Below are 14451 nucleotides of genomic sequence, written 5' to 3' on the forward strand. Positions count from 1 at the left end.
TTGCGATCGAGTCTGTAATTTACTATTTCTGGGTCGTTCGTGGTTGTTTCGGTGTGTTTCTGGAGAAAACGAGGCAAAAAATGGAGGAATTTCAAAAAAGATCGCGGTTGTATAGTGCTGTCTGTATGGCGGTGTTGCAATGTTTTACCCTAGCATTGCAACGTTGCGATAAGGAATAATGTTTTGTTCTTTCCATGGCGTTGCGACGCTTCGCAACAAAAAGAAGAAATTGGTTCTCGACCGATTTAGTTCCTAGTCCGATTCGAGGGCTGGGCGGATCTGTTCGAGCGGTTTGGGTCCGATTCGAGGGCTGGGCAGTTCTGTTCGAGCGGTTCAGGGCTCAATTCACTTGTTTCGAACCGGTTGACTATTGTTATGTAATAGTTAGATGTTTTAATTAATTAAATTAATATAAGTGTTATATTAATTTAATTAATTGTTTAGGTGTTCATTCCTGGTCCATTAATTGTTTTAAATTATGCATTTGATGTATGATTTATTTTAAATTTATATATGCCATAATATGTGTCATATAGTGAAAATTCCACCTTATGTTATGCATTTTTCATGCATCATTTATATTACAAATGTTATAATATATAGTTGTATGATTTAATTTTTATAACATGCTCATGCATCATATAATATAAGTGTTATACTATATGCTTACATGCATTAATAACATAACTATGCATAATTTATATTATAAGAGTTATAATATATAGTTGTATGTATGTATGAATGAATGTTATTAATTATTTCATTACCTTATATATGTTACATATAGTTAGTAATAAAATGGAATTGTATGAAGCATGACACTACCTTAGGTAATTTATAATTATTATAATTTACTAAGTATGTCAATGAATGCAATTGTATGGTTTTAATTTATTTCATTTATTTTATAATTGTTATAATTAAATGAAATTAGAAATTAAAATCAATAATTCAGAATTGTATGCAAACCTAGGTTAAAATAATTTTTTAATATAGTTTTAAAATATGATTCACATAGACCTAAGATCACATTTCTAATAAGATTAGAAATTAAGTTTAATCTTTTTAAAGTTTAATAGGATCAAATTAATTTTAATAAAAGATTAAAATAATAGCAAACGTATCTATAAGGGACTTTTTGTCTAAGGCTAGTTCTATCTAGGCTGAGGTATTTAAATTGATGGAAATGGATACTCTTACCTGGGAACTGACCTGGAAAAGTGAATTAGATAGATTTGCTATAAGCATGTAATTGTTGATTAAAGTTTGTTAAAGTGTTAAATGAACATTAATCAAAATTTTTTAACTATCCAAAATAAGTGTTACTGCTGGGCAAACTTAAATAATCACTTAGTAAATATAATTAGTCATATTTTTCCTAAATTAAATAAACCCATATTTTTTTTAAATACTCAGTGGGAGGAAAAAGATGTATGCGATACGTCAATTTTCCACTCACATTTCTCCCTTAATATTCACACCGTGAGACTCATGTTTGGTCTCAAGGCGCCCTGAGAGCGTCCTCCTTTAGATGGTGTTTGCATGGGTTAATATCAAAGTGAATGGAAAGAGTATTTATAGTAAGTGGGAGAGAGATGTGTGTCAACATGTCCTACGATCTCCTTCATTAGTTTGCACTGTGAGATCTTATTGCACGACCTCGAGGCACCTTAGAAGCATCCCCCATCAAATGGTTTATGCATTAGGTCAATATCAAGGCGATCTCTAGAAATGGATAGGATCGCTTTAGTTTTTGTCCCAGTGGGTATTTCCCTTCAGTTGGCTCATTGGGGAAAAACTTTAGGGTCTAAAATGAAGGGTCACACTTAAGAGAATTGTTAAGCTAGTTAATGATTTATTGACCAAATCAATGATAAATATTGTTATAGGAATAAGAGTTATACTAGTGTAATAATTGGTTGAGAATGTCTTAGTTCAGTGAATAGAAAACTGACTACCCTTCGGTGGCTTTTATCCTAAATCATTGAAGTATCATTGCAAAAATTAGATGTTAAATGTGGTTCATTTAGTTTTTGCTAAAATTGATTGGATGTTTTAGAGTTATGCTAAAATTTAATGTAGATCAATTTGTTTCTTTTTAGCAAAAATATCAAATTGTGCTTTTGTAAGAGTATATCAGCATGTAGCGTAAGCAACAAGGATCAATAAGCACTATAATTCATTAATTTTGGCACTAAATAAAGCATGCTCATCTAACACAAGAGGGTTTGAAACCATACCTTTGTAGAACTCCTTAAGATCTTGATTTTTAGCTGTTATCTTCTCCAAAACTTTCTGTAAACTATCTCAAGATCTTCCCCACTATACTCTTGGAGCTTTAGAATGAGTCATGGGACTCAAAACCAGCTTGAACGAAAGGAAACTTGGAGAGAAGCTCACTGCTATAACCCACTTGAAGAACAATTTCTTCAGCCCGAATTTTTTTGTAAAAAATCTTTGGATGCATGCCTTAATTCCACTCCAATCTTCTTTATTTATTGCAGACTATCATGCAAAGAAGATGGCTGCATGAGATACAACTCATGCTTGGAGTTATTGAAGCCTAACTTAGTGGGTTTGGTGTGAGCAAGTTGAAGATGATAATAGAAAAAACAAAATTTCCATTTTGTGTCATTTTTCCAAAACCAAATGATTTCTAAAAATCAATTTGATTTCAAATATTGAAAATATTATTAATTTTGTAAAATTAATTTCATAAATTAATCTTCTAATAAAATTAATAAATAATTATTTGAATAATTTACATAATTCTAATTAATTTAATATCAAATATTAAATTAATTTTATACAAATCCACCTTCATATATTAAAATCATATTTAATAATTCTAATTTGAACGTTTCAAATTAACTTATCATGCTACTCTAAAGCTAATCCATTTACGAGCTAGTAGGAGGACCTTGCGAACCTATAGATCATGGGTTCCAACGACCCGAGATTAATTAGCTCAACTCATTATATCGAATTAACCCCCATTCGTTAACTAATGGGTCACTCCACTAAAGCCCATAGTTGAACTCCCCTCACTGTACATATATTATGTTCACTTGATATAACCATGATCAGTAAGTCGATCCTTCACAGGTCGTTCGTAATCACAGCTGGGTCAAGATCACCGTTTTACCCCTGTGAATACATCTCGTTCCTTAAGTTCCCACTGACCCTCTAATGAACAATTTGATTCATAATACTTATGAATCAAGTCCTTCTCTCTATCAAGAGAAATTGGGGCCTTGTTGTTCAAGACTTGGAATCAGTACTTAAGAGAACAACCTATCTGCTAACTTTAAATCGGGTAGGACTAAATTCTATCTTGCAAGGCTATGTCCCCAGCTATTCATCCGATCTTATCCCCAAAATGGAAGACTTATTGAGCAGTGCTGTTGGACTACTCTCACCCATGTAGATCAAAGGATAATCCCGAACAAACAGGAGTTTATAGCTAGGTCAGGATTAAGATCGAGTTATCGTAGGTTACTTAAAATGGAATAGTCAATTTTAACAGTAAACAGTCGTTATAAAGAAAAGTGACTATTTTGTGGTCCAGTCTATATGTAAACTCATTGCACAGGATGCCCCCACTCACATGTCTCTATATGATGTGATCCATTTGTATTATCTACAAAATGGACCGCATTCAATAGTGTTACAAGGATGAGATACCCAATTTCATCTATATACTTATTAGACCATTTAGGCTATACACTATTAACTTGATCATGTTTATGTCATCATATAAAGTTAAAGTATTCACACTATAGCTATGAATATGTTTATTGGATTTTCATAATAGAATGCAAATCAACAACTTTATTGAATGAATTACTCAATAATATTTTATTGATAAAAAGAATGTTTAACATGAACTGCGAGTTCTAGGACATTCCCAACAGTTTTTCCATTAGTTGCCTCTACTTCTTTGACCAATTTTAATTATTCGACGTGGAATGATTCAATTAAAACATTTTTCGTGGTTAACGACCTCAACATTGTCATGACTGAGGATTGTCCTCAAGTCCCAACCCCTGATGCACACGACATGTTTGTGATGCATACGAAATGTGGATGAAGGTTAATGAAAAGACCGAGTCTACATTTTGATAAGAATACCTGATGCTTTAGCCAAAATATTTGAGAGTATGGGCACTGCACATTAGATCACACAATCAATGCAAGAATTGTTTGAGCAAAAGTTCTCACAACTCAAGCTAAATAAGGTTGATGACAACAAAACTAATAATGCCAGCTCCCTAGATAAACTCCAGTCCTTATTGAATGTCAAAGGACAAATAGAGAAAGCATTGCTAAATCTAGTGAAGTTAATCAACGAGGATTGTCCTTTAAAATGAAACTTGGAGTTTATGATATGGGTTGTGGAGCTGATCCCATTACTCTCCAAAAAAAGAAGAATTTCGAAGAAAATATTTGTCTTGGAGATGTACTTAGTAGAGAATGATGATTCTGCCTGGATAATTGATTCAAGAGCTACTAATCACATATGTTCTTCCTATCAGGATTTAATTCCTGGAGACAATTAGTAGCTGGAGAGATGACTCTTAGAGCCAGTACTGGTGAGTTCGTTTTAGTTGTTGCTGTAAGAAGGCTTAAGTTATTTTTGGACAAGAAACGATATATGTTATTAGATGATGTATCTATAGTTCCTCAAATCAAGAGGAACTTAATTTCTGATTCTTTTCTGATTGAACATAAGTATTCCTTATCCTTATCTGAAAATAAAGTGTTTATTTTTAAGAATGGAATGGATCCAGGCTTTGGTTCAATGGAAAGTAACTTATATGTACTAAGGTCGTTAGTTACAAAAGTTGTGCTAAATACTGAAATGTTCAAAATGGCAACAACTGTTAAAAAACCACATTTCTCCTAAAGAAAATACCCATATTTGACATCTAAACTTATGTCACATTAATCTCAATAGGATTGAGAAATTGGTGAAAAGTGGACTTCTAAATGGTTTAGAAGAAAACTCTTTACCTGTATGTTAGTCATGCCTTGAAGGAAAAATAACAAAACGACCTTTTACTAGAAAAGATTATATAGCCAAAGAGACCTTGGAGCTTATACATTCAGATCTCTACGGTTTGATGAATGTAAGAGCACGAGGAGGGTATGAATATTTTATCTCTTTCATTGATGATTATTCTAGATACGAGTATTTATACCTAATGCAACATAAGTCTGAAGCACTTGATAATTTTAAGGAGTATAAGACTGAAGTTGAAAACTTGTTAGGTAAAAAGATAAAAACACTACGATCTGTTTGTGGTAGAGAGTATATGGACTTAAGATTCCAGAACTATATGATAGAACATGGAATTACATCCCAACTTTCAGCCCTAGGTACACCTCAACATAATGGTGTATTGGAAAGAAGAAACAAAACTTTGTTGGACATGGTTCGGTCTATAATGAGTTATGCTCATGGTTTGGTCTATAATGAGTTATGCTTAGCTTCCTGACTTGTTTTGAGGATATACAGTAGAGACTGATTTTTACATTTTGAAGAACGTTCCCTTAAAAAGTGGTTCTGAAATTCCTTTTGAGTTATGGAGAGATTGTAAAGGTAGTTTACGCCACTTTAGAATTTAGGGAGCCAGCCCATGTGCTAATGGAAAACCCTAAAAAGTTGGAATCTCGTTCAAAAGTATGTCTATTTGTAGGCTACCCCAAGGAAACGAGAGAATGGTACTTTTTTGATCCAAGTGAGAATAAAGTGTTTGAATCGACAAACACTACCTTCTTGGAAGAAGACCACATGAGAGATCATAAGCCACAAAGCAAAATTGTTTTAAGTAAAATTTCTAATAAATCTATTGAGACTTCAACAAGGGTTGTTGAAGGGGTTAATACATCAACTGGAGTTGTTGATGTGGGTTCATCTAATCATACACACCCATTTCAAGAGTTGAGATTAACTCGACGTAGTGGGAGGGTTATGAACCCACCTATACGCTACATGGGTTTAGAAGAAGCCCAAGACATCATAGTTAATAATGGTGTTGAGGATCCACTGTTTTATAAACAAGCAATAGAAGATGTTGACAAGGATGAATGGGTTAAAGCCATGAATCAAGAAATGGACTCAGAAATGGAGTTTATGTACTTCAATTCTATCTGGGAGCTTGTAGATCAACCTGATGGGGTAAAACTTATAGGTTGCAAGTGGATCTACAAGAGAAAAAGAGGTGTAGATGGAAAAGTATAAACCTTTAAAGCTAGACTTATGGCAAAGGATTATACCTAGGTTGAGGGAGTGGACTATGAAGAAACTTTCTCACCCATTTTCATATTAAAATCTATTAGAATTCTCTTGTCTATAGTCACATTTTATGACTATGAAATATGGAAAATGGACATCAAGACTGCCTATTTGAATAGTAATCTTGAAGAGACCATCTACATGAATCAACTAGAAGGATTCATTGAACAAGATCAAGAGCAAAAGGTTTTCAAGCTTAATCGGTCCATTTATGGACTGAAACAAGCATCTCGATCTTAAAATATAAGATTTGATACTGCGATCAAATCTTATGGCTTTGATCAAAATTTTGATGAGCCTTGTGTTTACAAGAAAATCATAACAACTTAGTAGCTTTTCTCGTGCTGTATGTGGATGATATCCTACCCATTGGGAGTGGTGTAGGTTTTCTGACTAATGTAAAGAATTGGGTGGCCGCCCAATTCCAAATGAAATATTTGGGAGTGGCGTGCTTTGTTCTAGGGATCTAGATAATAAAGGATCGTAAGAACAAATATTGGCATTGTCTCAGGCATCGTATATTGACAAGATGCTTGTTAGTCGATGCACAATTCCAAGAAGGGTTTAGTACCTTTCAGGCATGAAATTGTATTGTCTAAAGAGCAGTGTCCTAAGACTTTTCAAGAGGTTGAGGCAATGAGATGAATTCCCTATGCATCGGCTGCTGGTAGTCTTATGTATGCAATGTTATGTACTAGACCTGACATTTGCTATGCAGTAGAGATTGTCAGTCGATATCAATCCAATCCAGGATTAGATCATTGGACAACGATCAAAAGATTCCTCAAGTACCTTTGGAGAACGACAGACTATATGCTTGTGTATGGAGATAAGGATTTGATCCTTGTAGGATACATAGACTCTAACTTCTAGATTGATCGAGATTATTGAAAATCCACATCAGGGTCAGTGTTTAGTCTAATTGGAGGAGCTATAGTTTGGCAAAGCATCAAACAAGGATGCATCGCTGACTCCATTATGGAAGCCGAGTACGTAGCTGCTTGTGAAGTTGTTAAAGAGGCTGTTTGGCTTAAGAAGTTCCTTACTGATTTGGAAGTTGTTCTAAATATGTCTTTGCCAATCGCATTTTATTGTGATAACTATGGTGCTGTGGCAAATTCTAAGGAACCTAGGAGTCAGAGACAAACACATAGAATCAAAATATCACTTAATTCAGGAGATTGTGCATCGAGGTGACGTGATTGTCCTGAAGATTTATTGTAACAACCCAAATTTGTACGCATACACTACAAGAAATTAAATGTTAAATGTTAAGCAGGACGAAATTTTATTTAAAGGGATGGTAAATGTAATACCCTAACCCTAATTTAGAAAGCAGGAAAACAAATAAAATATATAATTAAGAATGAAAAATATATAAATTTAATAGGAAAATCGGATGAAAATTTAGAATTGGAAAAAAATAGAAAATTTATTAATTATCCAAAAATAATGAATAAGGGGGCAGAATCAGGGAGGATTAGTTAGAAGTTGGACGCTAGCTAATTCAGGAGACAAAGGGCAGTAGATAACTTTTTGTTTGGGCACTGCTCATTGGAAGAATTGGAGGTGAATTAATTGCCCATATACTCTTAAAAGAAAGAGTTAAAAAGAGGAAGTGGAATCCACAAGTAGTGAAGGCAACCACGCGTGAAAACTAGCGAGATTGGAGAGAAAATTGGAGAGAGCGAGAGTAAAGAGAGCGAGATTCTCAGCGAGACAGTGGGAGAGAGCGGGAGCAAGAGTGAGAGTGGGAGCAAGAGTGAGAGTTGCAAGAGCCAAACCAGCGAGAAAGCTAGAGAGAGCAAGATTCTGAGAACAAAGAGAGCGAGATTTGGACAGAAGCATGGATTATGCGTTGAATTTGGCCACGATCTTATAGATTATACATGGAGAACCCTAAAATTGAATACAAACAAAGGTTGAAGATGTAAGGGCAAACATTAGCCAAAATTAGGTGTCTTATTAAGAGAAATTCTTAAACCTAAGTAATTTTAAAGAAGCCGTTTATAGGATGAGTTGTCACACTGAGAAGAGCCGAAAACCACTATAAATAGGACTCTTTGTCGAAAGATTTAACCCATCCTCAAACAAATCTCAGTAACAAAGAATCGTGTGAAAGAGTAAGTGTGAGTGAGAAAGTTCTGTGAGGTTAGAAGAGATAAAGCTCGGGTGAGGTGCTGCTAAAATTTCCTTCTAGTTTAAGAGGGAAAGCTCTACTGATTAAACCATAAGGAATAATAAGAAATAACTAGGATCGCAATCAAGGTAAGTAGTTATCTTAATAGTGTTTCATGGTAGTGTACCTTTAATATGTTGCATAATTATGTGATTGTTATGTTGTATTACATGTTTAAAATACGTTTATCGATAAGGGACCTCATGCATTATGTTTGTTCATAAGATTAAATTTTAATTAGATAAAGGTTATGCTTCTAGGGCTAGCAGGGCATGTATGGTTGCACCCCTCTAGACCCAATTCTATGTCAAGATTATTCTAGGGCTAGCAGGGCATGTATGGTTGCACCCCTTTAGACCCAATTCTATGTCAAGATTATGCTAGGGACTAACAGGGTATGTATGGTTGTACCCCTCTAGTCCAATCTTACGTTTATGTTAATGGTTGATGTTGGATGCGACTCTGGCCCTACTGACTGCATGACCCGCTAATCATCAGATGGGCTAGTTTCCGCCTAAGTCCTGATCTTCCTATTAGAGCGGAGAAATTTACGTTAGTGATGTTGGATGCGACTCTGGCTTTACTGACTGCATGACCCGCTAATCATCAGATGGGTTAGTTTCTGCCTAAGTCTTCATGTTCCTATCAGGGCGGAGAAATTTACGTTAGAAGCATAACCGACCACCACATGTTATTATATGTTTTCGATCCCAATCATATGTTTTCAGGACATGTTGCATGTGATTGTGCATTTGGTCACTACCCTATGTGAGAACTACTTATTGAGTATATTATATACTTATCCTATTTTTACAGACTTTGTAGGTAAGGACACAACGTAGGTTGAAAAACTGGACGTCGCTCAAATGGCCAACCATCAAACTCACTATTATAGGCATATGCATTTTTGTATCACTACGTTAGTGTTTTATGGATCTTGGTGTTTTGTAAAATAAACTTTTTTTATTAGTTTTCTATCTAATTAATAAAATCTTAGATATGTTCTTTTGAGATTTTTGTCCAAAACTCATCTCATAATAGAAAAGTCTAAGCATGCATGTCGTAGCGGTCGGACCATAATATGTAGGGATCTGGTCATTACATTTATTCAGAGCACAACATTGCTAATCCGTTTACAGAGTCTCTCACGGCTAAAGTGTTCGAGGGTCATCTAGAAAGTTTGGGTATATGGGAAATGTGGCTTATTATCTAGGGCAAGTGGGAGAGGGTACTGGAGTATAGTGTATGCCCTAGTTTATTATATTTGTACTTTATTGTATTGTCCATTTGGATCCCTAAATTTAGGACAAGTGGGAGATTGTCGAGATTGGTGTCCTAAATCTCTCTTGTATTCTCGTAGTTTGTAAACATTGTATAAACAAATTGTTATTAATAAAATAATTGTTATTTTATGAGCATACACTCAATCTAATAAACTAAGATCCTAGGTTACTTTATGTGATTTAAACTTGTATGTAGAGACATACAGGTGGATCATGTTTAAATGATAACCTAAACGGTCTATAGTAGATGGATGAGGTTGGGTACTTTTTCCTTGTGACACTATGGATATGACCCGCTTTGTAGGTGTTACAAGTGTTGTAAAGTGCTATAAATGATCTGATTCTGATCATTCATGTGGAGACATGTGAGGGGGGGTATCCTATACAAAGAGTTTGCATAAGATTGGACAGCGAAATGATTAGTCTCTTTATATAACACCATTGATAATAGAGACTTATATTTCACCAAGATGACTATAGGTGACATGACCTGAATCTTGAGTGAGTTGTGAACTTTTGCCTATGAAGGCAGTCATTTGATTTGTATGGTTGAGAGTGGCCAGATTGCCAACTCAATATGCCTACCATTTTAGGGATTCGTATGATTGAGAAGCTGGGAACATAGCTACACAAGATGGAATTCACTTCTTCCCCGATGTTGGGGTAAGTAGATAAATTTCTCCCTTAAGGGCTAATTCCGGGGGCTTGAACATTGTGATTACACCCTCTTTTGGCCCGAGAGAAACTTGGTTATAGTTGGACTATGATTTATTATTCATTAAAGGGATCAGTGGTACTCAATTTGTGAAGGGTCATTGTACTGTTGACTGGTTATATCAAATGGACACATAAATATATCTGTAGTGCGAAGAGTGCAACTAGGTCTTTAGTGGAGTGACCGACAGTTAATGAATGTTGGGTAACTTAATTAAAGAGTTTAACTAATTATCCAAGTAACATTAGAGCTTCAATCAACAAGTCCATAAGGTCCCTTTTGTAGCCTAACATGGATTATTGAGAATTAATTTTAGGTTAATTTGAAATGTTCAAAATAATTGAGGGAATTAATTATATATGATATAATTAATTAAATTAATCATATGTAATATAATTAATATAATGTATTTGATACATTATAATATAAAATTTATTTTGAGAGGAATTAAATATTTGAGTATAATTAAGATATTAATTATATGTATGAGATTCCTATAATTTAGTATAAATGTGATTTATACTAAACACCATGATTAATTGAGAGAAATAAAATATTATATTTGATACAATATAATAAAAAAATCTATAGGTTATATGTTATATTTGATATAATATATATATATATGTATATATATATATATATATAATAATTAGTTATTATATTTATATATATGTATATATTATATTGAATTTAGTTTTGAATTAAATTTAATGTAGGAGTTATGAAAATAACTCCTTCCATACTTTTACTCTCCATCACTTGTAGTGATGAGAGAGGTTACGGGGGATTGGTCCTTGGCTTGCATTTGACACAAAAGGAGAAAAAAAATCTCTCTGAGTTATCTCTGAAAAAGGTTTTCAAGTGGTGGTGTCTTCATTTGGAATCTTCCTCTCATCCTCTTCTTCTTCCTCTCATCCTTTTCTCCCTCTTCCAAAAGAAACAAAGCCCACCACTCCTACAAAATTCTCATCCCAAGAGAATACATAAGGTTTTCAAGTGGTGGTGTCTTCATTTGGAATCTCAGTTCTTGGAGATCAAATTGGAAGATTGAAATGTTAGTGACCGGATCAAGAGACTACGCGAAGATTATTAGGCTTCAAGGGTAAGTCCTCTTTCTTCCCTAATTCTTTTGTGTAAATGCATGCTATAGAATTTTTTTTATTGTAATTCATAATTTTTTCTTGTTCTGTAAACCTTCAATTATGTGAAAAATAAAATTGGGGCCGATCCCCTTCCATTGCAAACCTTCACTGGTTCTTTCACATTGGATGGATGACCATCTGATTTTCTACACGCTCCAATAGGAGTCGATTCTATGAGAGGTGATCACACTGAAAATGTGCTATCTTCTTCTACTTAATTTGGGTCGTTCGTTAATTTAATGCGTTTAATTGAAGATCTTACCGATCTCGGGCGTCTAAGAGGTAAAATGAAGCATAGAAGCAAAAAGACGTTAAAACATATCAAATCGGAGCTCAAATGCATCAAGGGAGAAAAATATCACAGTATTACAAATCTGCCCTCAAGGGAGTGTCGAGCAATAGCGTAGTGACATCGTGCCCGACGCATTTTCAGAGAGTTTCTGTTTTGAGGATTTGGGAAAGTGCCATGGTTCTGCCTTGTGGCATCGTGATGCTTGTAAGTTGATGACCGTGATGCGTACACGTGAAGCATCGCTACGCTATGATGAGGGGGCTGAGGCAACACCTGCGTGATTTTATAAAAAGAAATTTATTGCCGTTTTCTTCATCCATCACCTCACTTTTCTATTCTCAGACCTATTTTCAACTCCTCTCCACTGTGAAGACTCATTCTTGCCCATTTTGGTCATTTTGAAGCTTAATCTCTGTGTATTGGATGATAATTAGAGGCTAAAGGTAACATTTCTAGCTTGGGTTTGATAACTTCCCTTCTTTAGGTTATTTGTGAGACTTGTTCTTCATTGTAGATTGTTCAAACAATATTTTGCTTATGGATTTTACTCTAAATTCTTCGATTATGAATAACATGATTTGAGGAAGTTGTTGTTATGGTATGTTTCACTGATCCTATGATATAGCTATTCCTTCACATGTAAACAGATAACCTGTTTGAGATCTAGCTTTGTGTGGATCAAATAAATATCCAGAATTTGCATAACTAACTAGGTCAAAAATTGATTTATTTTAATAAAACAAATCCATATCTATTGTTCATCAAACTTTTTATAGGAGAAGAACTATATCTAGCTAATAAATTTACTAAAAATGTAATATCTGGTTTTGTATTATTAGCAAGATACATAAGTGCGTCAATTACACTAAGATGTGGTACCTCAGAACTAAAAATTTTTTCATTATCGTCTCGATGTCAAAATATATCTTTCTTATATCTAATGAACGAACTTCCATTGGAATATTTAATGAATGTATTTTGTCCATATAAAATCTTTTCAAAATTTTTCCTATATAAGTTGACTGATGAATAAATATTCCATTTGCTAATTGCTCAATTTGCAAACCAAAGAATTTTTTTTTCGAGATCTTTCATCTCAAATTCTTTCTTAAGATATTCTATTACCTTTGAAAATTCTTCAGAAGTTCCAATTATATTCAACTCATCAATATATACAATTATAATAGCAAATTCTAATTGTGATTTCTTTATAAAAACACACGGACATATTCGTTTATTTTGATATCACTCTTTCAATAAATATCTACTTAGGCGATTGTACCACATCCATCCTGATTGTTTCAATCCATATAGTGATCTCAGTAACTTTGTTGAATACAATTATTGAGAATTTGATGTATATGTTTCAGGTACCTTAAATCCTTTTGGGATTCTTATATAAATATCATTATCAAGAGATCCTAATATATATGTTGTGACTACATCCATAAGATGCATATCCAGACTTTCAAAGACAGTCAGACCAATTAAATATCTTAGTGTAATTGCATCCACCATTGGAAAATATGTCTCCTCATAATCAATACCAGGTCTTTGTGAAAAATCTTGTGCAACTAGTCTTACTTTGTATCTTGTGACCTCGTTATTTTCATTTCTTTTTGTCACAAATACCCATTTGTATCCCACAGGTTTGACACCTTTTGGTGTTCGGACTACTGGTCCAAAAACCTACCATTTTGAAAGTGAGTTTAATTCTGCCTCGATTGCTTATTTCCACTGAAATCAATCTTTTCTATGTCGATATTCTTCAACAGATTTTGGTTTAGGATCCTCATTTTCAGATATAATATTAAGAGCAATATTATATGTAAAAATGTTGTTAATAACTATATAGTTTATTGAAATCTCATTATTATTTTTAGGTATTTCACCTTCCTCACTAGTCATGTCGAGGATTTTTTCATGGATATTTATATTCTCAACCAAGTCTTTTTTACTATTAACTATTTTTTGTTTTCAATGATTTTTATTTTTGGAACCCATTGGTCTACCACGCTTCTGGCATGTTCCAGACTTATCAGTGACAACTTGTTGTGCTGGGATACCAATTCTTTATGGAACATTTGCAGCTGGTATTTGTGACTTAGTTACTTTCTTTGCATCTATAAATGCATCTGGTAATTGATTTTCTATATTTTACAAATGAATTATTTTATGAACCTCATGTTCACATTTATCTGTACGGGGATCTAAATGAGACAATAACGATGCATTTCATATAATTTATTTTTCCAATTTCTTAATTCCTCCCACCTAATGTTAGAAAATTTGTCTCATTAAAATGGTATTAAGCAAATCATGCAGTAAATACATCACCCGTCAGAGGTTCAAGATATTTAACTATTGATGAGGAATGATATCCAACATATATTCCTAACCTCCTTTGAGGACCCATCTTAATGCGTTATGGTGGAGCAATTGGAACATATACTGCACATCCAAAAATTCTCAGAGAGAAATATTTGGCTCATGACCATATTGCGAGTACTTATGATAACTATTGGCCTAATGCATACAG

General features: G+C 33.9%; 1 long non-coding RNA gene across 2 annotated transcripts; it reads left to right on the forward strand.

The window, feature by feature from the left end:
- Positions 1 to 11228: 11228 nt before the first annotated feature.
- Positions 11229 to 12513, forward strand: LOC150034456 (uncharacterized). Of its 2 annotated transcripts, none has more exons than XR_016531502.1 (2): positions 11229 to 11580; positions 11876 to 12513. It is a non-coding gene; the product is annotated as an uncharacterized LOC150034456 (long non-coding RNA). The 2 variants fall into 2 exon arrangements; XR_016531503.1 differs by lacking the exon at positions 11229 to 11580 and adding an exon at positions 11591 to 11800.
- The last annotated feature ends 1938 nt before the right edge of the window (positions 12514 to 14451 follow it).

This window comes from Benincasa hispida, chromosome 8 (assembly GCF_027475165.1).
Source record: "Benincasa hispida cultivar pf3 chromosome 8, pf3_genome.v1.1, whole genome shotgun sequence".
NCBI lineage: Eukaryota > Viridiplantae > Streptophyta > Magnoliopsida > Cucurbitales > Cucurbitaceae > Benincasa > Benincasa hispida.